We start from the raw sequence: 16,733 nt of genomic DNA on the forward strand, positions 1-16,733 counted from the left end.
ACCACCCCTCCCAGATATTTGAAGCTGTTTACCTGTTCCACTGTCTTCCCTTCTATCTCTGTTCTCAGCTTCTTCTGATTTCCCCAATTTGCTGCCATTACCACAGTCTTATCTGTGCATAGTTTCATGCCATGTGCCTTCAGTTTTGCATTCCATTCTCCTATTCTTTGTTGAAGTTCTAGCTCAGAGTCAGCCTGTAATGCCACATCCTCTGCATTCAGCAACCTTGTTGATCTGTCCCCTCTGACCTGTTTGCTAATGTACTCCATCACTAGTATGAACAGCAGTGGGCTCAGAGCTGAACCCTGGTGTACACCCACTCCCACTGGGAACCCCTCTGTGAGGCCGAACACTGTTCGTACTTGAGTCATTGGGTCCTTGTACATACCTTGCACTAATTTTACTGTTTCTGGGACTTCAAATCACCACAGTACTGTCCATATCAGCTTTCTTGGGTCCTTGTCATATGTCTTTTCCAAGTCTAGGAATGCCCAGTTCGGCTCTCTCCTCATCTCTAGCTTCTTTTCAAGTATCTGTCTCACTGCAGACACTGGGTCAGTTGTGCTGCAGCCTGATCTGAATCTGAACTCCTCATTTCCCATCTTACCTTCTGCTACTCTACATATCTATCAGTCACCCTCTCCAGCACTTTCATGCAATGTGATAGGAGTGCCTCTGTACTGCCCATAGTTGTGGATGCCCCCTTTGTTCCTGTGCACTGGCACAAGTATGCTTATTCTCCAGTCATCTGGGATACGCCTTTCTCTCGACACTGTTATTAGTACACTCAGAAGCCATTTATCCCCTATCTCACGCAGCATCTTTATCTTATCTGCTGTGACCTCATCTGAGCCTGCTGCTTTCCCTGACTTCATTTCCCTTAGTGCTGTTCTTACTTCTTCCAGGGTGGGCTCCTCTTCTCTCATTGTAGGCTGTTTCTGGGGCAACACAGCTTCTGTGGAGTTTTCTTCATTCAGAAGCTGCTGGAAATACTCCTTTTATCTGCCTTTGATGTCCTGTGGACTGTTGAGCAGGTTGTTGATGGCATCCCTTATGAAGGGTGTCTGACTATCTTCTTTATCTTTCTGTCTTTGTCTTGCAACCTGATATAGTTTCTTTGTACCACTTACTGAGTCACTTTCTATAAGCTGGTAGAATGCATCTGATGCCCTATTCTTTGCTATTGCAACTTCTTTCTTAGCTTCTTTGTTAGCCAACCAGTAGTCCTTCCTAGCCTGGTCAACCTTTTCTATCTCCCACTCCTTCTTTCTTTCTTTTGATGACTTCCTGGACTTCTGCATTCCACCACCAGCTTTTCTTATGTACCTTATTTACATACCTGGTTCTGCCACATATCTTTACTGATTTCCTAACACATGCTGTTTTTAGTTCAGCCACATGTCTTTTCTGTAGTCCTAACACATGCTGTTTTTAGGTGCTGCTATTCTTGTTCAGCTCCAGCTATTTCTTCCTCTTCTTGGGGTGCTAGAGCCCTGAGTAATTTCTTGAACTGTTGTACTTTCTCTCCAGTCAACTTCCATGTCTTCAGTCTGGTCTCTGTTGACCTTAGGGCCTTCTCCAACCACTGCTTGAAGCTGATTGTGGCAACTAGTGCTTTATGCTGTGAGCCAGCTGTTTCACTGGGGATGATTTTGCAATCATGGAGTCTATCCCAGTGCCTTTTCCTTACTAGGTGGAAGTCTACCTGAGTTGCATGTTGGCTACTCTTGTATGTGATCTTGTGACTGTCTCTCTTTCTGAACCATGTGTTGGCTACTATCAAGCCATTTGCCAGACAGAGGTCTAGAATGGCTTCTCCTTCTTTATTCCTGTTGCCCCACCCATGTGGACCTAGGCAGTCCTCATATCATGTAGCAAAAACACAAGAACAGAGCTAGACTTCCATCAAACATAACACCAGGGTGAAAAATTCTCTTATTTATTCATTCATTCTGGTACCTCGGCCTTTTGCCTTCAGAGGAATAATAATACATCAACATACCCTTATTTTATATCATCCAACTTCAATTGTAGTTAATTACTACAAATAATTCAATTAACCCCTCCAACTTAAACATTAGGAACTTACATAGCTCATCTTAAACTTTGTATTAAAGATACATTTTTAAAGATACATTTAAAAAAAACACATTTTGAAAACACAATATATGAATTGCATCTTATTTTAAATGCACATCAACCTAAAGGTGCATTTTAGAAAACACATTTTAAATATTTCATTTCAAAAACCTAAATTTAAGAGCATACTGTTTTTAAAAGACATATGCAAAAAAAAAACTATCCAAATAACACACCTTTAATATTTTAAATATCCATTAAAATGTGCATATAAATGTACAATTCAATACAATATCTTACAAAGTTAAATTGCTAAAATGTATCTTTAAAAATGTATCTTTAATACAAAGTTTAAGATGAGCTATGTATGTTCCTGATGTTTAATTAGAAGGGGTTAATTGAATTATTTGTAGTAATTAACTACAATTGAAGTTGAATGATATAAAATAAGGGGTATGTTGATGTATTATTATTCCTCTGAAGGCGAAAGACTGAGGTACCAGAATGAATGAATGAATGAATAAGAGAATTTTTCACCCTGGTGTTATGTTTGATGGAAGTCTAGCTCTGTTCTTGTGTTTTTGATATTGGATGTTCTTGAAGAGTTTCTATTAGTCCTCATATCCTGTTCTGTCTGTCTTGATATGTGCATTCAAGTCACCTATTATCAACACCAATTCATGTTGTCCTGATATATCTAGTAGGTCCTGCAACTGCTGCCTGAATGCATTCCTTTCCTCACTATCACAACCCTGCTGTGGGGCATAGGCTGAGATTATGAATATTGCCCTATTATTACACTGGACTCTGATTGCCATGAGTCTGTCATTAATTCTGATGATATCCCTCACTGCCTTCTAAAGCCTCTCTCTCATCACAGTTCCTACACCATTTCTAGCCTGTTCCCCTCCTGAGTAGTAGAGTTTGGATCCCAAGCCAAGTGGCTTTGATGCACTGCCCTTCCATCTCATTTCTTGGATACATAGGATGTCCAGCCTCCTCCGTATCATCATGTCATCCACTTCCAAGCTGCATCCTGTCAGTGAACCTACATTAAGTGTAACAATTCTCAGTTCATGTTTGGCAGGTTGGTTGGTTTTATGTCGAGCTTTCTCAACAGAGCTATTCCAGGTAACCAGGGTGGGCAAGTAGACACCAGCCGGACAGTAGCTTATTGACCCAGGGCTGATGGGCTTTATCGCAGACACACACTGGCCAGTAGGGGCACATATACCTCTCCCACCATTAACAAGGGTCCCTGGCGTAGGTTAGAATAGGCCGGGTCCTCAATCCACTTGGCAACATTAGTCAACATGACCGAATAAGCTAGAGATATATTTTACACTATCGAGTATCGAGTGGCTAGCCCTGCCATGATGTGCAGTTTGTGATCCATGTTCTCATGTCTTGAGGATACTGAGGAAAACAGTAGATGCCCACAGCCGTTGGTCTGTACAACCCTTCCCCCTATAGGGCGCCATGAAGAGTCTGTGCTGCTGTTCACTGATCCATTCATTGGTGAGTTTGAGATGGAAACACTCAGCATGTTTTTTTTGGATGTGGGAGAAACCCCACGGAGACACAGGGAGAACATGCAAAATCCAAACAGGCATTGGTTGGAGGTCAAGATAGAACCTTGTACCTTATGCATGGGAGGTGAAGACCTTAACCATTATGCCAGCTGGTCTCTATATAAATGAATTACACAACCATTTCACAGAAACAACCTCTTCCTTCAAATACCTTGGATTAGGGCTTGATCACTTGCTAAACTTCCATTTCCACATCGACAGACTAAAAGCCAAAATAAGCTCCCTCCTCTTCTTTACTAAAAAGATATCCCATTTAATATTCCAGTCATCCAGGGCAGCTATTGTCAAAGGAATTCTCCTTATCAACTTGAACATAGAATTCCAATTTTTGCTTCTGCCTCCAAGAAAAACAATGTTACTCCTCAATCTCTAGCACCATCAGCAGATTCATTGCAAACTTTCCTCTCTGTGTGCATCACTGTATCACCCTAGAAAAAGCCAAATGACTACCCATAAAACAATGATCTAACATTTTGTTAGAACCCTAACACTACAAACTACTCTATCTACAGACATGTACTCCCCTTGTAGCTAGACTTCATGAACAAATCTCTTCACCCAACCTGAGATACTACTCAAAAGCCACACTAGTTCTCATTGCCCCTAGAACCAAACTCCACACCACTGCACATGTAGTCTCCTCTCAGGCACTCACTCTTTGGCAAGCTCTCCCCATTGACCTAAAGGAAATCAACACTTACTCCAAATTCAGAATGCAGCTTGAAAAGAACTTCATTGAAGCCAAATACTCTTGCTTCAACAAAAGTCACCTGACCCAACACACTCTCGTTATCTCCTTGACAAGACTCTTCTCCTCTCTCAGATTAATTGAAGGTTGACTCACTTTAGCAATATATATATAAATATATATGTATAAAATGCACTATACTCTGCTTGTTCACTAGAATGTACATATATATAGTTTTTCTGTGTAACTAGTCTGAACTACTCTGTTATTACTTACAAATCTGTATTTTATTGATTGTGAAATATTTAGTATTTCACCTGGGTTGAGCTTGAAATTGGTCACTATTGATCAGTGCACTACCCCAGTAAACAAATATATATATATATATATATATATATATATATATATATATATATATATATATATATATATATATATATATATAAATGGCAAGATCACAACTTTGTGTGGACTGTAAAGGTAATTAATACAAACAGAACAGAATCTTTTAGAAACAATTGCGGACATATTGCCATTCTTTCAGGCAAGTCGTGCTTTTCAAAGGTAGACACAGCTGATGCATTCCTCCTGATGGAGATAAAAGAAGATTCAGAGGTGTTTCTGATAATCAGTGCAATCAAGGGTTACTTACTGATATAACAGATTCGTGTTTTGGAGACGCATCGTCCCCAACTATCTTGTAGAAGGCAATGACTCGTGTCTTTCAGGGGTTCCTTGAATCAAGTGCTATTTTGGCAATACCTTTGTTGCTGGAGTTACAGATGAGGAGCTGTTATAAAAGCTCAAAGAAGCCCTAAAAAGACTGGGGAAGTATAGACTGAGAGGAATTTCTGAAACTGGGTGTTATGGGCATAGTCGTCTGTAGCTGTGCAATCCAATCAGGGAGTGGCAGTTCTTTCCACACTCTGAGCAGCAGTAGGCAGATTTTGGTCTGGTATCATGGACACTGATCTTTCTGAGGGCTCTCTTATCCTCTGCTCTCCTTGCTAAGGTGGTTTCATACACAGTGACAGCTTCCTTCACTTTCTGTTTCCAGGCATTCTTTTCTGAGGCACAAGAATACCAGGTGTTCACATTGATGGAGAGAGCACTGAAGTCATGCTTGCATATTCCCTGTAGTGCAATTTTGGTCAGCCCTTCAGTCTCTTTCCAGACTCCAGCTCTCCAAAAAGGAGGTCTTTCGGTATTCGGCCATCCATCAGGTGTGAGACATGACCCAGCAAATGCATACATCTCTGTTTCAGGAAGGAGAGCATGGAGGTGGTGCCTGTCCTCTTAAGCACTGGAATAAAATCCCAATTCACGTAAGACAAAGCCCCTCGCTGGCCTCTTCAAGAGAAATCTTGATGAGTGGATGGCAAACCGTAAGTTTGCACCTGGGATCACTCCAGTGGCACTACTGAACAGAGGCTCTAGAAGTTAAATTATAAGGGTGGAGAGAGCCAAACACATTTTTGGCTAGGCTTATAAATGCTCTAGGGCAGATAGCCTAGTATAAACCTATGAACCTATAAACCTTTGAACATTATGTAGGCATCCTTTGATCCCAAAGGATCATGGGTTTGCACCTATATCAGACTGATTTGAGCAGTGTCGTCTGTAGCTGTGCAATCCAATCAGGGAGTGGCAGTCCTTTCCACACTCTGAGCAGCAGTAGGCAGATTTTGGTCTGGTATCATGGACACTGATCTTTCTGAGGGCTCTCTTATCCTCTGCTCTCCTTGCTATGGTGGTTTCATACACAGTGACAGCTTCCTTCACTTTCTGTTTCCAGGCAATCTTGTCTGAGGCACAAGAATACCAGGTGTTCACATTGATGGAGAGAGCACTGAAGTCATGCTTGCATATTCCCTGTAGTGCAATTTCGGTCAGCCTTTCAGTCTCTTTCCAGACTCTAGCTCTCCAAAAAGGAGGTCTTTCGGTATTCGGCCATCCGTCAGGTGTGAGACATGACCCAGCAAATGCATACATCTCTGTTTCAGGAAGGAGAGCATGGAGGTGGTGCCTGTCCTCTTAAGCACTGCTCTGTTAGGGATCTTATCCTGCAATGAGATACCAAATATGTACCTAAGATAGTGCATATGGAATACATTGAGCCACTGCTCCTGTTTTGAGAGCAGAGTCTATCGTTCACTAGCATACAGTAATGTGCTCAAAATACACGCTGTGTAAAGCTGTACCTTGGTGTGCACAGTGAGCTTATTATTAGCCCATTAAACCTGCACCTTGGTGGGCACAGAGAGCTTATTATTAGCCTATTAAACCTGCTCCTTGGTATGCACAGTAAGCTTTTATTAGTCCATTAAAACTGCACCTTAGTGTCCACAGTGAGCTTATTATTAGCCCATTAAACCTGCACTTTGGTGTGCACATTGAGCTTATTATTAGCCCAGACTCTCTGGAAAATGATATAGTGGCTTTTCCAATGCACTTGTTGATCTTGCTATCAAGTTTCAAGTTGTCAGAGACTGTAGAGCCTAAATATACAAACTCAAGGACAACCTCCAGCTCATAGTCACTCACCATGACTGATGGCTCATTACCCCCATTTTGGCCCATCACCTGGGTCTTCTTTAAACTGATCGTGAAGTCAAATTCCATACATGCATCTGCAAAGCAAGTCAAGAGTGAAGTTATTGCTCAGTGTGAGCCATAATAGCTGCATCATAGGATCCTAGGATCAAAGGAGATTACTGGGCTATCAACCCAGAGGTAATTTTAAGTCTAGCTGTTTCATCCCAATGTAATACCATGGAAATGCTAGTCAGTACCAAAGATTGCAGTTAGTGATGACTGCCCATGTCTGGGGTGGGTGGGTGCTATCTCCAGTAAGAATTCTTTTGTGCCCCATCCACTCATCCAGGTTCTTCTTGAACAGTGTCATAGAGGTGCTGTGTTCCACATTAATTGGTAGCCTGTTCCAAAGATGTGGCAGTCACTGGGAGATAAATCTGTCCCTCCAGCATGTCCTATTTAAGTCGCAGACCATACTTATGTCCCTGAAATGGGTAGCCCTAGTCTCATTTGATTTACTGATATGCAGCAAGTTCATTAGGTTTAGGTTCATAGCTTCATAGGTAGGTACTAGGCTATCTGCCCAAGGGCATTTATAAGCCTAGCCAGAATGTGTCGGCTTTCGCCTCCCTTTTAAATTAGTCTCCTGTGCCTCTGTCTAGCAGGGCCATTGAAGTGATCCCAGAGGTAAATTTATGATTTCCCATCCACTCGTCAAGATTTCTCTTGAAGAGAGTCAGTGAGGGGCTCTGCCTAACATAAATTGGGATTCTATTCCAGAGCGAGGGAAGTCTCTGGGAAAGGAATCTGTCCCTCCAGCATGTCCTGTTTATTGTTGTGCTGAGGTTTAACTCACTGGAGCATGTGGCTCAAAGAGATTTGGTTTTCTTGAGGTGGAGCATGTCCATTAATTCTGGGTTGGACATGGCCTTGTACGTCAGGCAGAGATCACTTTTGAGCAGGCGGTAAGCAACCGAGTAGAGCTGGAGTTTCTTTAGTCGAGCCACATAGGGCATCTGTTTGAGGCCCACGATCCTCTTGGTGAGGTACTTCTGTGGTCTTTCCAGCTGTTGCAGGTGTCGAGTAAGGTACATTCCAAATGGAGCATTGTACTCTATTATGGGCCTAATGAGTGATGAGTAGAGGGGCACGGTGACCTCTCTTGATCTAGATGTAAACCCTTTCATGATTAGGTGAGCTACATCGAAGGATTTTCTAACCACTTTGGCAATGTGATTATCAAAGGAGAGGTTGCTATCTGCCTGGGTCCCCAGATCCCTAAGTACATCTTCCGTACTTAGTGGATTACCACTTATGTGATAATTCGTGGCCACTTTGTTTTTCCCAAAGGGGATGACTATGCACTTTTTGGCATTTAGCTTGAGGCCATGGTTCTGACACCAGGTATTTGTCTCCGTGAGACCCTTCTGGAGGATGTCTGTGTCAGCCGGAGAGTCAATTATGGCCCCCAGTTTGCAGTCATCAGTGAACTTGGTCAGCCATAGTCCTCCCATGCTTGCCTATACCTCAGAAAAGTATATACTGAACAGGAGGGGTCCCAGGACTGAGCCCTGTGGGACGCCACTTGTAACTGGTTTAGAGTTGGACATAGCACCCGCAACTCTGACCATGTGAGTTCTATCCGTGAGCCAGTTGGCAACCCATCTCGTGACATAGGGGTTAATGTTCAAGCTGGTGAGCTTATCTTTAATGCCAGAGTGGGGAATGGTGTCGAAGGCCTTAGTGAGGTCCAGATAGGCTGTGTGGACTACCTTTCCCTCATCTATGGCCTTGCTAACTGTTTCAAAAAAGTCAACTAGGTTTAGGAGGCAGGATCTGCCTTTAACAAAGCCGAACTGGGTAGGGTCCAGTGTCTGGAGGTTCCCAATGTCTTTGTTTATGAGTTCCATGATGATGCGCTCCATAACTTTGCAGAGCAGGCTAGTCAGGCTTATAGGGCAATAGTTCCCAGGATCTGTTGTAGAACCACCTTTGTGGAGTGGGATAACTGTTGCTGTATGCCATTCCTTGGGTACATAGCCTGTGGTAAGGCTGAGTTTGAACAGTGAATTTAGGTGAGGGTTTAGTTCATTTTGGAGCTCGTGTAAGACACAGCCTGGGATATCATCCGGTCCCGTTGATGCAGTGTTTTTGGCTTTGGAGAGGGCTGTTTTCACCTGTGTGTCTGTGATGTCTGGGGCTCTACATTCTTCTGGGATGGACATGGGCCCTTTTGGGGGTGAGGGGGGGTAACGTTTGCACTGAACCTATCGGCCACGATGTTGGCAATGTCAGTTGGTTTGGGTCTTGGATTGCTCTGTAGGCCAGGCATAAGTTTCCCCTAAGAAGTCTATATGATACAGAGTATAGTGACATGGACTTTAGTCAGTCTGTGTAAGCACATGCTGGAACGCCTTGATCTTCTTTATTAGAAACCTCTGAGGTCACTCTAGCTGCTGCAGGTGCTTTGTACTGTACATGCCGAATGGGTTGTTATACTCAGTTATGGGCCAGATTAGTGCTGAATATAGAGGGGTTATAACCTCTTTTGCTCTCAAGGCAATGCCTTTACTGATCAAGTGTGCCATGTAGAAAGCCTTCCTTACTACAATAGACACATGGTGGTCGAAGTAAAGGTTGCAGTCAACTTGTAATCCCATGTACCTTACCACTTTGTGGATACTTACGATATTGTTGCTGATTTGATAGTGTGAAGAGACATTGTTTGTGCTGAAGGGAATGATGATGCATTTTTTTGCATTCATTTTGAGACTATGACTAATACACCAGTCGTTGGTCTGCATGAGACCCTCCTGGAGTATACTGACATCATTTGGGGATTCAGTGATTACACCTAGTTTGTAGTCATCTGCAAACTTGGTCAGCCACAACCCCTTAGTTTTAACCTGAACTTCTGATAAGTATAAATCAAACAGTAGGGGGCCCAACACTGACCCCTGTGGCACCCCACTGGTAAGAGGTCTACTGGTTGATGTGGAGTCACCCACTTTGATATTGTGTGTCCAGTTTGTGAGCCAGTTGGCAACCCATCTTACAATGAAGCGGTTTACATTCAGTTTGCTATGTGTATCAGTAATGCCTGAATGTGGTATTGTGTTGAAAGTGTTTGCCAAGTCAAGGTATGCTGTGTGCACAGACTTGTCTTTGTCAATGGCCCTGGTCACATTTTCAAAGAAGTTCACCAGACTTAACAGGCAGGATCTGCCCTTGATGAAGCTGAATTGGATAAGATACAGGGTTTGGAGGTTGTCTATGTCTTTATTTATGAGGCCAGATGAGGCTGGTCAGGCTTATGGGTCTGTAACTCCCCGGATCTGTTGGCCACCTTTGTGGCCACCTTTGTGGAGGGGAATAATTGTTGCTGATCTCCATTCCATAGGAACAAAGCCTTTGGTTAGGCTTTGATTGAAAAGGTTACTTATTGGTGAATGCTAGTTCATGTTTTATCCTGTTTAGAAGACAGCCTGTGATGTGTCTGGTCCCATAGAGGCTGTGTTTTTTACCTTTGACAAGGCTTTGAGGATCTGCTTTTCAGATATGTAGGGGGGTTGGAGGAAGGTTTGTGATAAGTTAGGAGGGGTAAGGGAGTGAAATTTTCACCAAACCTATCCACTAACAAGTTTGCTATGTCTGTGGGGTCAGTGTGTGTGATACCGTTGGTCACTAGTTCTCCACATGCTCGGGTCCTACCTTTTAGGCTATGTACATAACTGTAAAAGGCCTTATGGTTATCCTTGGCTGTACTTACTAAGTTGCTCTCAAAGGAGTCCTTAGAGGATTTGAAAAGTTGTCTTATTTGCCTGTTGAGTCTGAAGAGAGTGCTTGTCCATTGTTGGGGCCTTGTCTTTGTTTTCTTGGACAGCAACTTTTTGCATTTATTGCAAAGCTTGTTGATGCTGGATGTCCATCATGGCAGCTTCTTTTTAATTGGGGCTCTAGTTTTGATTCTTTCTAGTACAGGGCTTTAGTATAAACTTCGGCATAGTTACCACTTCCAGCTTGGGGTGGAGTTTGGAATGCATTTATAACTTCACCTAGGTGGGTATAGTTTTCCTTGGATGTTTTTTAGTCTGATTTCACCCTTTGTGAGTTCTGGTGTTACTGCCAGCTTGAAGGTGACTCGTTTGTTGTCAAATTTAACTAATGAGGTCTGACTGTTGCAGGAGTGCATTTGTTTGACTTGTAAGTGAGGACCAGATCTAGAATGTTTGTTCCTCTTGTTGGGGTATGAACAATTTGTTCCAGGACATTTAAATTAAGAAAGTCAAGGAACTTTTGAGCTAGTGAGTTGGGGCTAGTGTAGATTTCCTAGTTGATGGTGGGGCAATTGAAATCCCCCATAACCAGAGTGTTCAGTAAAATTCAGATTGCCTCTAGTTTGGTCAAGTAGGCTTCATGGGCATTGTGACCCATGGAGGGGGATCTGTAGCTGGCTATGACTTGAATGGTGGTCTTACCCACCGCAACCTGGACTTGAGCAACTCCATGGAGTTTTCCAGTCTAAGTAAACGGCAGGTGAATTTATCTCTAATATAGATAGAAACAGTGCCTCCTTTGATTTTCACACGTTCATTTTGCCATCTAAAGGTGTGGAAGGCATTGTAGCCTTGCAAGAGTGGGGCACTCTCAGAGGCCTTGACCCAGGTTTTTGTGACTGCACAGACATCTACAATTCCAAGAATAGAAGGGCTTCCATGGAGTGCAGTTTTTGGTTTAAGCTCCTAGCATTTAGCAGCATGACCCTTATTTTGTTCTGATTGACTAATTTTACATCAGTAATGTTGTTTTCAAGACCTTGCCTAAAAAAGGCACTATGGGGGAGGCAAGAGCCTTTGCCAGCAGCCAAAAGCCTAGAGGTGCCAGGTGCAGACTGTCTCTGGCAAAGCAGCAAGGTCTGTAGACCATGGCTTCCAAGGCTGACAGGAACTGGATCCCCTTTTAATGACACCAAAAACTAAGCCAATTATTGAAATCAATCATTTTTTTTGTTTATACTGCAGCATTATTCTAGGTGAGGGGAGTATGCTGCTCAAGGCTAGGGACATACCTGCCAGGGACACATACTCAGAGAGCTCAACCATGTCTCTGTTCATATAGTCCAGTGAGGTATATCGCAGGTCATTCATTCCATCATGAATTATGACAGTCATAAAGGTACTTGTTGCTGAGACCTGAGTGCATGCATGATCTGATAAATCCTGGCACCAGACAGGCAGCTGATTGTGATTTTCTCCTTGTCCAGCCTGGTGAGTGGGACATTCGTGTGTCTCACTACTGAGTCTCCAATGGCAAAGCAATTTGTTTTTTGAGTGTTACTCTTTACAGGCTTGGTGGGTGAGGCACTGGTGTGTCTTGGGTGCTGTGGTGACTGTGTTAGTTGTAGCAGTCTTGTGTTTTGGAGGTCTCTGGTGCTTTGGTAAGCTTTTTGAGAGAACCTAGATGTATGTAGATTTTTGTGTTTGATGTGTACTATGTGTATGAGTAATGGTACTATGTGCATGTGTAGTGGTGGGTGAGTTGACAACCGCTTCTGTGTTACTGTTTTGAGTATGAGAGAACATACATTCAAAATTCTTGGTGGAGATACATCTCTCGCACTCTGTACTAGAGTGAGTTATTAGTAGATGGTTGTCAGTGTACATGAGGCAGTTGCTACCCTGCCACAAGAGATACAAGTCAACAAGGTTGGCAGGAGAAACAATGGTAGTCCAAATGTCCATTATGCTAGATTGAAGACTGTTGTCACTAGGGGTGGCTTTTCAGATTTGTTCACAGAGGATGTCAGTGATTGAATGTTTCTGCCTGGGGTATTATTATTATTATTATTATTATTATTATTATTATTATTATTATTATTATTATTATTATTTATTTTTGTTTATGGTTTAATAGGTTACAACTCACTAGCACTATTTCTTTGACTAGGAAAGCACTAAGGATGAGGGATAAACTAGTGTGCTACAGTTGTATCTGTGACAAACCGAAATGCTGCCTGCCCAGCTAGCTGGAATTTTGTAAATAATTATATGTCACTTGAAAATATTATTATGATTTATATAAAAATGTGACACTGCCACTCCAGCTATCTGGAATTTTGTAAATAATCATGTAATTTGTGAATATTAATATGATCCATAGTCTTGCCTTACAAATGTAAGAGAACTATATGTTATGTGTATGTTAAACTACTGGTGCAGAAGTGTATGTTATGTACTGAGCTTCAAGAATGTAACCATGGTGTACCCTCCTGGAACCGAGCATAAATGTGTATAAACTATATTCCTGTGCAGATATGTGTTTTAATGGTAGAAGTTGGAACATGCAGAGTTAACTTGCAAAACCTCAAGAAAATAAATGGAAATTGTTTTATGATTCTGTTATCTCTGTTTCAGCTCGGAGCAGACACAATTTCTAGAGTTGGAGGTTTCCTATTGTCTTGAAACCTCAATAACTACTAGGTTTCAATTGTAAAAGTGTTTAACTGTTTTACGACTTCCAGTTCTAGGCAAACTTCTGAGACATGTGTACCTCTGACACAGAGGTGCTAAATTCTAAGTTTCAGTTAGCTTGGAAACTGAAGGCAGGTGACAAAGAGTGATGTCATCCCTTCTAACCCAGCAGTAATGTTTTGATATTAATTTAAGAACTATCTCAGAGAGTGAGTCTGTGCATTTCATATTTGTCTTTGGACCTGAAAACATCCTCTTATCAGCACCTGCCTTGATAATAGTAAGTAACTAGATTACAGTAATATCTCTTAGATATAGATAGGAACATAGTAAAGCTTAGTTTATATGTTTTATGTATTTATTTGAAACTGTCCTGCAATGTTGTTTTAAAATATTTCCTGTGATTCCAAACTCTGTAGTCACTGTGCTGAGATATTGAATATTGTCATTCTTTTATTATAAATTATTAAATATATTTAAATATTTTAATTGTGGCTGGTTTGTTTAAATATATTTAAGCTCTTTGGGTACTTGTATATGTATTTGGTGACACTACACATCATTGATGGTTGGCTCAAACAAACTTATGATAGTATCCCTCACATTATCAAGGATTCTTGGAGATTCTTGGGGACCATCAAGAAAGAAGTACACGATATTAATTCCATCTTACTGACAATAGATGTAGTGGATCTTTTTTCCAGTATTCCAAGAACTGAAGGTTTGATATTTTTTGAAAGAAGCCTAAGGAAATTCACAGACTTCTCTTGGGATAAGATCTGCCTCCTTTGTGACATGATGTCACTCGTTCTGGATCACAACTACATTTTACATCAAGGTGAATATTTTAGACAGACAAGGGGAGTTGCTATGGGAGCAGCTTGTGCCCCCATCTTTGCAAATCTGGTCATGGCGGAATGGGAATCTGAATACATCTTCAAAGGCCCTCATTACAACAACATCGCTGTATACGTCAGATACCTAGACGATATTTTTATTGTGTGGAGGGCATCGGAAGAAAAGTTGCTGGAATTTATGACCTCTCTCAATCAAACGGTGGATTTTTTGAAATTCACATTCGATTACAGTTACAAAGAAATGTCTTATTTGGATGTCTTACTAACCAAGAACGATAATGACTTTTCATCTAGAATCTACAGAAAACCTACATTTTCTAACGATTATGTTCATTACAGTAGTAACCATCCCCCCCACATTTTTAGGAACATAGTCAAAGGTCAATGTATCCGGGCGGCCAGGATGACGTCCAATATAAGTATGGTGGAAATAGAAATGGACATTATAAAAGATATGTTCATTACGAGAGCCTATCCAGTAAAGATGGTTGAAGGGATTATCCAATATGTTACCCGAGAATGGGGTAAAAAATACATTCCACTGCTAGGCACCTTTAAACCAAGTACTACAGAGGACAATGGTGGTTCACCAGGAAGAAGGGTTTGTGTACTCATGTACTCTCCCAAAACGTACTTGATACAAGAGATATTGGACAGACACTGGAACACCTTGAAGATTTTGGATAAAGATAATATTCTGGGCACCAAACCAAGGTGTGTGTTTAAGACAGCCCCAAACCTCAAGAGAATTTTGGAAAAAGATGACAAGATTGAGTGCAAAGGAGACAAGGATAAAGGGACTACTAAATGTGGCAACTGTAAACAATGCAAACATATTAATACAAACAAAACAGTTAGATTAGACGATGTATGTCACACTGCAATTAGATGTAAAAGAGGCAATTGCAAAAGCAAACAGGTGGTATATGTGGCAATTTGTATAGCATGCAATGCCCACTACATTGGAAAAACTGAGAGACAATTAAATAGACGTATATATGAACATCAATACAGAATAGGGAAGTGTGACACCAAGAACGCATTATACAGGCACATTTTGGACAAGGGTGTTGGACATAGCTTCCTTTTCTCAATTATTGATCAGGTGGATATTACACCGTTTGGAGGTGACTGGAAAACTAAGCTGGCTCTTTGTGAAAGCAAGTGGCAGATTTTGACAGACTCTACCACACCTCCTGGTCTTAATGATTTTATTAGTTTAAAACCATTTTTGGCCTTAGAGTAACATATGTAGCAGTCATAGTATGAACTGCATACAGGGATAAACTTGGTTTGAATATGCCAATGAAAATATTCATACACACCACACTATGACAGTATAAAAAGAATGAATAAAGGTGGGAAATAGTATATGTTAGATATATATATATTTTTATACATACATTTTTTATACATATATTTTTTATACTCCAATTGTAATGTATAATTTATAACATAATTTTTAATACAACTCCTAACATATGTTAACTTGCCTATGAGAATGTTTTCACTTTACATGTATAAACAATAGTGGATTTTAAATAGGACATAGTAGCCACAATGGGAACTGACTGTAGCTATGCTGTAAAAATGCTTCAACATTTTTGGCGGCTTTTTAACCAATTTAGCAATTAAGATGTTAATTAGTTATGTATATAAACTCTGTATTTGCAATGGTTAGTTGTTCTGATGAAGGCTGGGGACAGCTGAAAGCGCTTAACGTGGAAGGAATAAACCTGTGTTTTCATTTTATCAAGTAGCAGAGTGATTTATACAGCAGTTGTAATATCAGTGAATTCATACAACAGTCGAGGTCTTGGTTTTGCATCACAGTTGGGTTCTACCTCCCTCCACTTTATAGTTCTAGTGTTGTTTCCAAGTGACATTTTGATGTGTACCTCTGACACAGAGGTGCTAAATTCTAAGTTTCAGTTAGCTTGGAAACTGAAGGCAGGTGACAAAGAGTGATGTCATCCCTTCTAACCCAGCAGTAATGTTTTGATATTAATTTAAGAACTATCTCAGAGAGTGAGTCTGTGCATTTCATATTTGTCTTTGGACCTGAAAACATCCTCTTATCAGCACCTGCCTTGATAATAGTAAGTAACTAGATTACAGTAATATCTCTTAGATATAGATAGGAACATAGTAAAGCTTAGTTTATATGTTTTATGTATTTATTTGAAACTGTCCTGCAATGTTGTTTTAAAATATTTCCTGTGATTCCAAACTCTGTAGTCACTGTGCTGAGATATTGAATATTGTCATTCTTTTATTATAAATTATTAAATATATTTAAATATTTTAATTGTGGCTGGTTTGTTTAAATATATTTAAGCTCTTTGGGTACTTGTATATGTATTTGGTGACACTACACAGGCCACTGCTAAATATCCTTGGCCTTGGTCACACTTACCATTTGGATAATAGTAACATTACACAGTAAGATGGGCACCCTTTGGTAAGTGCCTTATAGTAGCTGATAAGTAAAGGTGGCTGGTGGCAGCTGATA

This window comes from Protopterus annectens, chromosome 11.part0 (assembly GCF_019279795.1).
Source record: "Protopterus annectens isolate FY-2018-M chromosome 11.part0, PAN1.0, whole genome shotgun sequence".
In the NCBI taxonomy this organism is placed as follows: Eukaryota; Metazoa; Chordata; order Ceratodontiformes; family Protopteridae; genus Protopterus; species Protopterus annectens.